At 42.8% G+C, this 13,751-nt stretch overlaps 2 pseudogenes; both read right to left on the bottom strand.

The window, feature by feature from the left end:
- Positions 1-3,546: 3,546 nt before the first annotated feature.
- LOC120035668 lies at positions 3,547-3,700 on the bottom strand (annotated as a pseudogene).
- An 8,582-nt stretch (positions 3,701-12,282) lies between these two features.
- On the bottom strand, positions 12,283-12,432 carry LOC120035665 (annotated as a pseudogene).
- Positions 12,433-13,751: the final 1,319 nt, after the last annotated feature.

Below are 13,751 nucleotides of genomic sequence, written 5' to 3'. Positions count from 1 at the left end.
CCTATGCTTCCCTCCAGTCCCTCGACTTCTTGGCACTGACGGAAACATGGATTACCACAGATAACACTGCTACTCCTACTGCTCTCTCCTCGTCTGCCCACGTGTTCTTGCACACCCCGAGACCTTCTGGTCAGCGGGGTGGTGGCACTGGGATCCTCATCTCTCCCAAGTGGACATTCTCTCTTTCTCCCCTGACCCATCTGTCTATCGCCTCCTTTGAATTCCATGCTGTCACAGTTACCAGCCCTTTCAAGCTTAAAATCCTTATCATTTATCGCCCTCCAGGTTCCCTTGGAGAGTTCATCAATGAGCTTGACGCCTTGATAAGTTCCTTCCCTGAGGATGGCTCACCTCTCACAGTTCTGGGTGACTTTAACCTCCCCACGTCTACCTTTGACTCATTCCTCTCTGCCTCCCTCTTTCCACTCCTCTCCTCTTTTGACCTCACCCTCTCACCTTCCCCCCCTACTCACAAGGCAGGCAATACGCTTGACCTCATCTTTACTAGATGCTGTTCTTCCACTAATCTCATTGCAACTCCCCTCCAAGTCTCCGACCACTACCTTGTATCCTTTTCCCTCTCGCTCTCATCCAACACTTCCCACTCTGCCCCTACTCGGATGGTATCGCGCCGTCCAAACCTTCGCTCTCTCTCCCCCGCTTCTCTCTCCTCTTCCATCCTATCATCTCTTCCCTCTGCTCAAACCTTCTCCAACCTATCTCCTGATTCTGCCTCCTCAACCCTCCTCTCCTCCCTTTCTGCATTCTTTGACTCTCTATGTCCCCTATCCTCCAGGCCGGCTCGGTCCTCCCCTCCTGTCCCGTGGCTCGACGACTCATTGCGAGCTCACAGAACAGGGCTCCGGGCAGCCGAGCGGAAATGGAGGAGAACTCGCCTCCCTGCGGACCTGGCATCCTTTCACTCCCTCCTCTCTACATTTTCCTCTTCTGTCTCTGCTGCTAAAGCCACTTTCTACCACTCTAAATTCCAAGCATCTGCCTCTAACCCTAGGAAGCTCTTTGCCACCTTCTCCTCCCTCCTGAATCCTCCTCCCCCTCCCCCCCCTCCTCCCTCTCTGCGGATGACTTCGTCAACCATTTTGAAAAGAAGGTTGACGACATCCGATCCTCGTTTGCTAAGTCAAACGACACCGCTGGTTCTGCTCACACTGCCCTACCCTGTGCTTTGACCTCTTTCTCCCCTCTCTCCCCAGATGAAATCTCGCGTCTTGTGACGGCCGGCCGCCCAACAACCTGCCCGCTTGACCCTATCCCCTCCTCTCTTCTCCAGACCATTTCCGGAGACCTTCTCCCTTACCTCACCTCGCTCATCAACTCATCCCTGACCACTGGCTACGTCCCTTCCGTCTTCAAGAGAGCGAGAGTTGCACCCCTTCTGAAAAAACCTACACTCGATCCCTCCGATGTCAACAACTACAGACCAGTATCCCTTCTTTCTTTTCTCTCCAAAACTCTTGAACGTGCCGTCCTTGGCCAGCTCTCCTGCTATCTCTCTCAGAATGATCTTCTTGATCCAAATCAGTCAGGTTTCAAGACTAGTCATTCAACTGAGACTGCTCTTCTCTGTGTCACGGAGGCGCTCCGCACTGCTAAAGCTAACTCTCTCTCCTCTGCTCTCATCCTTCTAGACCTATCGGCTGCCTTTGATACTGTGAACCATCAGATCCTCCTCTCCACCCTCTCCGAGTTGGGCATCTCCGGCGCGGCCCACGCTTGGATTGCGTCCTACCTGACAGGTCGCTCCTACCAGGTGGCGTGGCGAGAATCTGTCTCCTCACCACGTGCTCTCACCACTGGTGTCCCCCAGGGCTCTGTTCTAGGCCCTCTCCTATTCTCGCTATACACCAAGTCACTTGGCTCTGTCATAACCTCACATGGTCTCTCCTATCATTGCTATGCAGACGACACACAATTAATCTTCTCCTTTCCCCCTTCTGATAACCAGGTGGCGAATCGCATCTCTGCATGTCTGGCAGACATATCAGTGTGGATGACGGATCACCACCTCAAGCTGAACCTCGGCAAGACGGAGCTGCTCTTCCTCCCGGGGAAGGACTGCCCGTTCCATGATCTCGCCATCACGGTTGACAACTCCATTGTGTCCTCCTCCCAGAGCGCTAAGAACCTTGGCGTGATCCTGGACAACACCCTGTCGTTCTCAACCAACATCAAGGCGGTGACCCGTTCCTGTAGGTTCATGCTCTACAACATTCGCAGAGTACGACCCTGCCTCACACAGGAAGCGGCGCAGGTCCTAATCCAGGCACTTGTCATCTCCCGTCTGGATTACTGCAACTCGCTGTTGGCTGGGCTCCCTGCCTGTGCCATTAAACCCCTACAACTCATCCAGAACGCCGCAGCCCGTCTGGTGTTCAACCTTCCCAAGTTCTCTCACGTCACCCCGCTCCTCCGCTCTCTCCACTGGCTTCCAGTTGAAGCTCGCATCCGCTACAAGACCATGGTGCTTGCTTACGGAGCTGTGAGGGGAACGGCACCTCCGTACCTTCAGGCTCTGATCAGGCCCTACACCCAAACAAGGGCACTGCGTTCATCCACCTCTGGCCTGCTCGCCTCCCTACCTCTGAGGAAGTACAGTTCCCGCTCAGCCCAGTCAAAACTGTTCGCTGCTCTGGCACCCCAATGGTGGAACAAACTCCCTCACGACGCCAGGACAGCGGAGTCAATCACCACCTTCCGGAGACACCTGAAACCCCACCTCTTTAAGGAATACCTAGGATAGGATAAAGTAATCCTTCTAACCCCCCCCCCCCTTAAAAGATTTAGATGCACTATTGTAAAGTGGCTGTTCCACTGGATATCATAAGGTGAATGCACCAATTTGTAAGTCGCTCTGGATAAGAGCGTCTGCTAAATGACTTAAATGTAAATGTAAAATAAACAGACATTGCATTCTCACCAATTAGATAAGCAGCTTGAACTTTGGCTCACTCAAAAAGTGGAAGAAATTACATATACTGTAGCCATCACTTTTTAGCACAGATAGTTGGATGAAATACAAACAAACCTTGCTAACATTTCAAAGCGAGGGCACATATTTCAGCCTTGTGGGAAAAAACGGACAAATACAATGACTTCTGACAAATACATCATCAGCAACAGTTTCCCATGCAGCTATCCTACTAGCCACAATAAATACACAAAAGCTCTGGATGTTGAAAACCTATTGCATTGTTCTGTGCTAAGGAGGAACGCATGTATGGACAATTTCATATTGGAAGCGCATGGGGCGCGTATGACACATCATGACCGGGGGGGTTAGAGTGGCTTCTCAACTATCTCTTGATTGAAGTACCAGCGTGGCATAAATACAATGCTGCATTTCGCAACATAATGTTTCGACAAAATGCCAACAAGGTTTTGCTACAAACAAATGTTTCCACCTTGCGATTGGTCCACAAAGTCTCTTTCACAACAGACTTCAAAGATCTCCATAAGCACAGTCAGTTGACTCAAGTCATCCTTAAGCCTGCCGCCAAGCAACGGTTTATCATTAACAAAGAAATCAGGGTAAAGCGCAAACAACCACTACCATAAATTTTGCAATCGAGATTCCCACATTTGGAAAATTCGCAAGGGGTCAGCCCAGCCAGAGTGGAATAGCTGAGCCCCACACTGGGTGAACCAACTTCTTGATCACAGTATCTCTTCTGCTTAGTGGAGGGCAAGTCTCTCCAGTGCCAACATTTTCCGCTAACGGGAACCACTTTGTGTTCTGATAATATCATATCACATCGACCTGCGTTAAATGCCGTTTAGGAATGCACTTGCACACAGAGTGGTGAAAAAGTAGTTTATTTTGTTTACTAGATTATATCAGTGAACCACTAGATTCCCATCATGCAACACTGTCGAAAAAATCACCAATTACTTTTTAATATCTTAACCTATCTGATATCACAAATGTTTGCGATATGACGAAATACAATCACATTCAGACACACACACACACACACAGACAAATGCATGAAACCAATTGATTTATTATCGATAACATCTCAGATTCTCTTGTGCTTTTGATTTACTCCATAAAAGAAGGGTTGTAATTCCAACATGGAAAACACAGGGCCATCAGACACCAGTCCAGTTCCACTCCTCACCAGCATTATTTCCTTTGATCATTTGAACAGGGCGAGGGAGCACAAAGCACACACAAGCTGCATTCAGTAACAATATTCTTATTTGTCTTGTAAATAAAAGGCAGTTGCTCCCTGACAACACAAGGAACTTTGATCGTATTAAAAGGGCAGGGGAGACTAGCCCATAGAAGCTGCATTTAGTCAATTCAGCATCAAATGCTTACTACAAGGCAGTGTTGCTGATGAAATAATGCCACACCCCCTAGTGGACAAAAGGCTTACAGCACCTGGTATTCCCAGGCGGTCTCCCATCCAAGTACTAACCAGGCCCGAGCCTGCTTAGCTTCCGACATCAGACGAGAATGGGCGTATTTTTTTAATTTTTTTTTTTTTTTAATTTTTAAATTATAATAATGTCAAAGTAATTTACAACCAATTCACATTAATACTAACAATCCTTGTACATCAGCAAAAAAAAAAACATTTTCCAAAACACCAACAACCCAAATAACAAAAAACAAAATCAACAAAACAATACAACAAATAAAACATAATTACACCATCCTTATTCACTAATCAACATAAAATACATAATCTAATATAGACATTAGACATACACCATTTCAGAAGTTAACCCTAACTCCCTCTCCTCCCTCCTCCATAGACACTAAAGTACTCCCCTTTATAAACATACTTTCAAATTTCTCTAGTTTTGCATTATACATTAATTCCACCTGCTTTCTTAAACCTGCTTTAAAGATTACCCAGACATTCACCTTTTTCCCTTCAAAATGTTTCATATTCCTTCTACAGTAAATTGCATACCTCACAAAACTCAAAACAATATTCAACAGGTACACATTCACACCCAAACATTTCCCCACCACTCCAAATAATATTAACCTATCCCATGCAAAACTTTCTAAAAACTCTTTTCTCCAGTGCCTCCACAACAAAAGTTTTACTTCATTGAAAAAATCTGTCAGACATGGACATTCAACAAATAAATGCAACAAAGACTCTGGCTTCATCATACACACATCACATTCCCGCCGTACATCGCGGTTTATCTGATGTAAAATAATATTTGTGTATATACGATTATGCCGTAACATAAAATCCATGTTCTCACAATTTCGTTTATTCCCAAACAAAACCAAATTCTCCCACATCAAAGAAACATCCAAATCAATAAACATTTTTCTCCACATCCTCTCAGCCGCAGGCCTCACACACACAGACTTCAACATACACTTGTACAATCTTTTCTGTGTTACTTTTGATAATAATTGTTTCCCCGATCCTTTACCCACATAGAGACTTGGCAGCACATACAAGTCCTCATATTCCCCCTCCCCATTTATCACTTTTATCCACTCACCCAGAATGCATAATTTAATTCTTTCATATATCTTTAATACTAATTTTCTCTCCACTGTATCATCAAACTCCCACACAGTATCCAGAATTGCCTGCCCCCTTAAAAAACCCGGTATAACCTCGTAAAGAAAATCTTTTACCAATATTAACCCAGCCTTCATAAACATTTTGTTGTACAGCACCTTCCCACCACTCTCTATTTTCGGATTCAAAAACACAGGCTGATTAAATATGTTGTCCTTATTTGTACATGTGTACTCAATCTGAGGAAGAAATTCCCCCCATGCCAAGAACACCTCTTTATAGAACTCAGGCAAACCCTCCAACATATCCTTCTTCCATGACATCAATAATCCACTTTCTTCACAACCCCCACTTCTGTACAAAAAATGTTTAAAAAACCTTTTCCATCCATAATCTACCTCCCCATATAAGTATTTTTGCACAGTTTTTATTCTCATTGCTTTTCTCTTCACATCCAAATCCACCAATTTCAACCCCCCATCCTTTAAATCCGAGATAAGAGTTGCCCTTGCAATCCTAGTCCCCTTCCCCTCCCATAGGAAATCTGTAACCAAACCATTGAATTCTTTTAACACCCATTGTGGCATATCCAACGAACCTAAAACATAGATACATTTGGATGCCACCAATGAATTAATCACCACCACTTTCCCCCTCAAAAACAGTTTTCTTGCCTTCCAATAGGATAGAGTATGTTTTATTTTATTCAAAACCCCAGTCCATGTCTCATCTCTCGTCCCTTCTTTATCCACCCCCAAAACCACCCCTAAAGTCTTTATATAACCTTCAGCCTTTTTGAAAGGGAATCCACAGTCCACTTTTTCATCTATCCCCATATACATTATTTCAGATTTTTCAACATTAAGTTTTGCCCCTGATGCCTTGCCATATACCTCAAAACACTCCATTACATTCTTCACACTTTCAACATCTATCACAGTACATGTAGTATCATCCGCATATTGCTGTATAACACTCTCCCCCCCATCCGGTATCCGTATACCTCTAATTAATTTGTTTGCTTTAATCATTGCTGCAAGCGGCTCCACCGATAAACTATAAAGAGCAGCTGATAACGGACATCCCTGCCTAACAGATCTCTCCAGAGGAAAAGAATCTGTTAAAATCCCATTACATTTTACTCTGCTCCTTGCAGATCCATTCAGTAATCTAATCCAACCTATCATTCTTTCACCAAAACCAAATTTCCCAAGTGTACGCAATAAAAAGGAATGATCAACTCTATCAAAAGCCTTATTTAGATCCAAACTCATCACAAACCCCCCTTCCTCCCCCATATGCTTTATCACATCCCTTATTGTTCCCACTGTGTCAGAAATATCCCTCCCTGGTACACTATATCCTTGTGTCTCTGCTATTACTTCTCCCATAACTTTTTTAACTCTATTAGCTAAGACCTTGGCTAAGATCTTATAATCACAATTTAAAAGTGTCAACGGTCGATAATTATCCAAATTTACACGACTCCCTTTATTTTTATACAGTATGGTTAAAACTCCTGTGGCCAGCGAATCTGGCACCACTTGAGTCTTTTCAATATATTCATACAGTTTTCTTAAAATTGGAGCCAACAAATCTGCAAAAGATTTATAAAATTCCGCAGTTAGACCATCAGACCCCGGACTCCTATTGCAATTAGCAGCTAATATGGCCTCCTTAATGTCAGTTAGACTCATATCTTCGTCACACATGTTTTTTTCCCCTTCCGTTAACTTAGTATCCACATGTTCAAGCACCTTATCCATACAGGAATCATTAACCTCTTCTTTTTTAAATAAGCATTCATAATATCTCTCGACCGTATCCAGAATCCCCACCAAATCATTTACCTTTTCCCCTTTATCATTAATTAACTCCGTAATATAAATCTTCTCTTGTCTTCTTTTTTCTAAATTCAAGAAAAATGAAGTACACCTTTCCCCCTCTATCGCATATTGCACTCTACTCCTTACAATCGCCGCATAACATTTCTTCTTCTCATATTCATCAAGTGCATCCTTAGCCAGTAAATAATCCTCCACCCCATGACCTTCATCCTTTTCTATACACTCAAGTTCATGTTGAACCTTCTTACGTAGTTCCCTCTCCTTCTTTTTCAAAAAATAATTCCTCTTAACAGCATATTTTATAGTCAATTCCTTACATTTGGTTTTCAGCTCCTCCCACCACAACCCCATATTCTCCTCCATTAACTGTTGTCTTTTGGCCTTCCCAATACATTCTGATATCATCTCAATATAATTTTCCTCCTCTAGCAAGCTATTATTTAAACACCACAGCCCACCAGATTTAGTAGGTGTCCTTACTCCACAAGAAAATACCAACGCAGCATGATCACTAAAAGTTGTAAAAACATACTTAATTTCTTTCATAAAATCCCTTAAACCTTCATTTACTAAAACCAGATCTATTCGTGTCTGTTTCAACTCCCCTAAAACCACCTGCCTTCTAGAAATTCCTCTCTTGTTCGGATTCTCATCCCTCCATATATCAATCAAACTGTTTTCAAACATAATCTTCCTTAAGACCCCCCTAGATACGTCATTTCTAAAAATAGCTCCCCTTTTCATATCTAGTCTATTCATTTTAACATTAAAATCCCCTACTAAAATACAGTTACCCTTGCACCATTTCCCTAATTCTAAAAATAAATTCTTTCGCTCTATCTCATTATTCGGCGCATAAATATTTATAATCCTAAAAACCCTATTCATATATTCAAAATCCAAAATTAAAATCCTCCCATTATTATCATTATATATCTTCTTCACATTTTCTACTACATCCTTCCTTAACCTGTTTGGGCTGCAAGCCCGACACCGCCCACACTATGACAACATCCAGCTCAAAGTGCAGGGCGCGACATTCAAAAGCTAGTTTTTAAAAATATTTAACTTTCACACATTAACAAGTCCAAGACACCAGATGAAAGATAAACTTCTTGTGAATCAAACCAACATGTCCGATTTTTAAAATGTTTTACAGGGAAGACAAAATATGTAAATCTATTAGCTAACCACGTTAGCAAATGACACCACTTTTCTAACTGCATCAGTTTCTTACTCCATCAGGTGCTATCACAAATTCGACCAAATAAAGATATAAATAGCCACTAACCAAGAAACAAATTCATCAGATGACAGTCTGATAACATATTTATTGTATAGCATATTTTTTTTCGAAAAATGTGCATATTTCAGGTATAAATCATATTTTACATTTCAGCTACAAATCAGAAAGTGCACCGAAAGCAGCCATAATATTTACAGACACCAACAGACACCAATGTCAAATAGCTGATTACTCATCATAAAACATTTCCGAAAAATATATAGTTTGCAGCAATTGAAAGATAGGCAACTTGTGATTCCAAACAATATTTCCGATTTATTAAATGTTTTACAGCGAAAACAAAATGTATCGCTATATTAGCGTAGCCACAATAGAGAGACACATTTGGGCGCCCACGACCCGTTCACATGCACGACAGATATATGAAATAACATCATAAAATGAGTCTTACTTTGGCTGATCTTTCATCAGAATGTTGAAACAGGCGTCCTCTGTCCAGATGAGTCGTTGTTTCGTTTCAGAATGAGAAATATCCCTGTTAATTTACCATTTCCAGTAGCCGTGGCCCAACGTAAACACAGTCATACGACGGAACACGGCAAAACTCCCGAATAAAGTTTCAATAATCTGATTAAACTATATTGAAAAAACATACATTACGATGATATGGTCACATATATCCAAAAAAATTCGAGCCGGAGACGTTAGCCGTTCGTTAGGAAGGCAAAACAGAAGTCCATCCCACTTCCTTCAGAATACCGGAAGTTGGCGCTCAGGTCAAAGAAATAGGTTTTTTTCCACCACAGACCAAGAGGAGCAAAAAAATTTCTTCTCTGACATCCTCTTTACACCAATAGGAAGGCGTATAGACTGTCAGCAGACTCGTAGGTGTTAAGACCATGTATAGGCATCAGATTGAAAAGAGCATAGATTTCTGACATTTCACTTCCTGGTCAGGAAAAGTGCTGCAGAAGGACTTGTGTTTCACTCAGAGAAATAATTCCAACTGTTTTAGAAACTAGAAAGTGTTTTCTATCCAAAAAGAATAATAATATTCATATTGTACAAGCAAGATTTGAGTAGGAGGCCGTTTGAAATGGGCACGATTTCACTGGCTACTCAACACTTTGCCTTGCAGCCATAAGAAGTTAATAAAATTGCAACCCCACTTGAATTTCCCCTGCCATTGTTAACATAAATAAAATCCCTCCATATTTGTTTTACTTCTAAAACACATGCATTATCCCAGTGCGTCTCTTGAATACATAAAATATCTGAATTCTTCATTTGTACAATTCTATTAAATTTTCCCATTGTTCTCAAACCATTTGCATTTATTGACATTATATTTACCATTCTAATAAATAATAAAATAATAAAATATAATTTCATTATCCTCTACCTGTTATCCAGTTTCTTTCCTCTTCCACCCTTTCTCTCCCCCTCTTCCCCCCGCTTTCCTCTTCCTGTATCCTTCCCTCGTTCTTTCAATCTTTTCCCCATCATCCGTGTCCGATATCTCCTCCAAGTCCATGTTATCCAGCCAACTCAACTTCTTGTCACCCACATCCGTTGTGCTCCCCGTATTCATCTCCGTTTCTGGTATAGTCGTTGTGCTCCCCGTGCTCATCGCCGTCTCTGGTATTGTCGTCGTTGTGCTCCCCGTGTTCATCTCCGTTTCTGTTATTGTCATCAAATCCACAACCCCCTCCATTTCTTCACCCCCCGTGGTACTTGTTAGTGCTGTGCTTTCCCCCAAAACCTGTGAGTCCCCCGTGCTTCCCCCCAGTCTACTCCCCCCCTCCTCCTGAAAACTCCCTCTTCTTATTTCTGAGTCCATACACTGCTCCCAATTTCATTCATCTTCTGGTCCTTCTCCCTTCTTCCTTCCTCCGTCTCTCCACCTTCTGCCACGTCCTCTCCTCCATCTTCTTCTCCTTCTTGCGACAATACAACTGCTTCCTCGAATAGTGTTTGACTCCCCTCTTCAGCCCTAACCTCTCCACAGTTGCACTCCGCCAATCTCTTTCTGCATCCACCACAAAAATTCCTTTCCTTCTCTCCGACACATTCTCTCGCATAGTGTCCTTGATTGCCACACTTGAAACACTTAAATTCCGGGCAGTCTTTAACTATGTGCCCGGGTTGAATACACAAACGACACACTCTGACCTGTTTGTCATGAATGACCCTGAAATATTCTGCTCCCTCCAACGTCTCAATTCTTGTAGAATAAGGCAATGATGTCACTTTTTCTGTGAACTTGACCTTGCAGAAACGTGTCCCGTCAACCACCTCTGTTCCTGGCCAAACTCTCCTCCTTATCTCCGAGACGGCCGCCACTCCCCAGCTACTCAGCTTGCCCAGTATCACACCATCTTCTACGTATACTGGGAGATTCATGAAAGACACCACCAATTCCTTCACATTAATATCTCTCGCCAGAATCCTGGTGTCCTTTATCCGTATTCCATCCATTAGACGTTCTTTTCCTTTTTCGTTTCTCATCGTAACTTCATACTTCTTATCCCCTTTCATTCGGCATCCCACCACCTCTCCACACACCTCCTTAATTGCTCGTAGTAGTTCCATTGTCGTCACCTTGTCTTCTCCTTCCAACTCAATTGCCACCGTGTATTCTTTGCCATATTTCATTCCTTCTTTATCTTCATTTTTCTTCCGTTGCGCCTTTTCGTTGTCTTTGTCCATTCCGTTTGTCTTTTCCATGTTGTCCGTCATAGTAAAAAAATGAATCCAAAAAAGCTCTCCCCCAAGCAGCAAAACTGCAAGGGGGAAGACTAACCAAACTTAAAACTATTCAACTGAAGAAAATAATAAATTATATTGCGAAATCCAATTAATTAACAAAAATAGCTCTCGAGCAAACACTCTCCAGCAAACACTCACTCACAGCTCAAAACTCGCACCTGTCGTCACTTCTCCAATCAGGAAAGGCGTATTCAGGCTGGTATGGCCGTAAGCGAAGGCACATCTCTTGGTACACCATATAAAGTCAAAGTGAGTCTGATAAACAGACATTGCATTCTCACCAATTAGATAAGCAGCTTGAACTTTGGCTCACTCAAAAAGTGGAAGAAATTACATATACTGTAGCCATCACTTTTTAGCACAGATAGTTGGATGAAATACAAACAAACCTTGCTAACATTTCAAAGCGAGGGCACATATTTCAGCCTTGTGGGAAAAAACGGACAAATACAATGACTTCTGACAAATACATCATCAGCAACAGTTTCCCATGCAGCTATCCTACTAGCCACAATAAATACACAAAAGCTCTGGATGTTGAAAACCTATTGCATTGTTCTGTGCTAAGGAGGAACGCATGTATGGACAACTTCATATTGGAAGCGCATGGGGCGCGTATGACACATCATGACCGGGGGGAGGGGGTTAGAGTGGCTTCTCAACTATCTCTTGATTGAAGTACCAGCGTGGCATAAATACAATGCTGCATTTCGCAACATAATGTTTCGACAAAGTGCCAACAATGTTTTGCTACAAACAAATGTTTCCACCTTTCGATTGGTCCACAAAGTCTCTTTCACAACTGACTTCAAAGATCTCCATAAGCACAGTCAGTTGACTCAAGTCATCCTTACGCCTGCCGCCAAGCAACGGTTTATCATTAACAAAGACATCAGGGTGAAGCGCAAACGACCACTACCATAAATTATGCAATCGAGATTCCCACATTTGGAAAATTCGCAAGGGGTCAGCACAGCCAGAGTGCAATGGCTGAGCCCCACACCGGGTGAACCTCCTTCTTGATCACGGTATCTCTTCTGCTTAGTGGAGGGCAAGTCTCTCCAGTGCCAACATTTTCCGCTGAAGATAATGTTGATAAAACGTTATTGGAGACAGGAGGCCAAGTTGAGACATTGGACGAGGTGGATAAGGTATAGTAAAGGCAGTTTATTCAAAGGTAAAGATATCTGGCAAATCGTGCTGCACGGCCCCGTTCGCCTAGCTCGTATGGAACCGTCGGAAGAGAGGCCCGAAACATATTGTGCAGTTCATTTATGCAGTATATGACGTATGTATATTCTGGGAGTCTGTTCGTCGGATTGCTCGATCTGGGTCGTGGGTAGTCCTGTTCGGGCCTGGTGTCGACATTCCATTGGCTCTTAACATTGTTCTTTGTCTTCGTTTCCCAACCTTGAAAAGAATGTGTATGCGTGTTGTTGTTGCAGGGGCCTGTTCTGCGTGTGTGTGTGTGTGTGTCTGTGGTTGGTATCTGATGAGAGCAGAATGTGTCTGAGAGAAAAGAGGGGGTGGGTGCATTTTGTACAAAGGATAGCTTATGTTGAGAAGTTGTTATAACAAGTTTCCAGTATCTATTACAATTTCTTACAAATCCCCCTCTTCACGTCTTATAGACGTGAATAAACTAGATAAAATTTGTCAGAAGACAAATTTTAATTCCCCATCTTCACGTCTCACAAGAGACGTGACATAAAAGTAAAAAGGCAAATGGGTAAAATTTGTCAGAAGACACATTTTTAATTCCCCCTCTTCACGTCTCACAAGAGACGTGACATAAAAGTAAAAAGGCAATTGGGTAAAATTTGTCAGAAGACAAATTTTTGATTCCCCCTCTTCACGTCTCACAAGAGACGTGACATAAAAGTTTCTTAGTCATCAAATAGATAGACAGGTCCAGCTTCCCCATCAGCAAGCAATGGGAACATTTGGGCCCTTTCCTGATTAGGGTCTATGGCGGCAGTGATAACACGGCTAGCAAGCGTGCGCGCACATGGAATGCAACAGCATCCACAAAGTACAAGAATGCCCGCAAAAACGGAAATAGATACTAGGATAGAGGAAACCAGCGTCTTATATTTACCAAAAGCATCCATCCATGAGTCCCACATAGAAGTGTCCACTCCAGAATGTTGTTTCATCTTACCATTAAGGGTACGAAGTCCCTCCAATGCTACAGTCAGACTCCCATCCGTAGCTGTGTTGTTGGGAATGAAAGTACAACACTGCTCACCAAACATGGCACAGACCCCCCCCGTTCAGCCAATAACATATCAACCGCGATTCTATTTTGAAATGCCATCAGGGATGTAGCTGCCAATTGTCCATGGACCGCCTCGAAGCATTGTTGAG

Source organism: Salvelinus namaycush, unplaced genomic scaffold (genome assembly GCF_016432855.1).
Source record: "Salvelinus namaycush isolate Seneca unplaced genomic scaffold, SaNama_1.0 Scaffold1084, whole genome shotgun sequence".
Taxonomy (NCBI): domain Eukaryota; kingdom Metazoa; phylum Chordata; class Actinopteri; order Salmoniformes; family Salmonidae; genus Salvelinus; species Salvelinus namaycush.
This window is presented reverse-complemented; position numbering and strand designations above follow the sequence as displayed.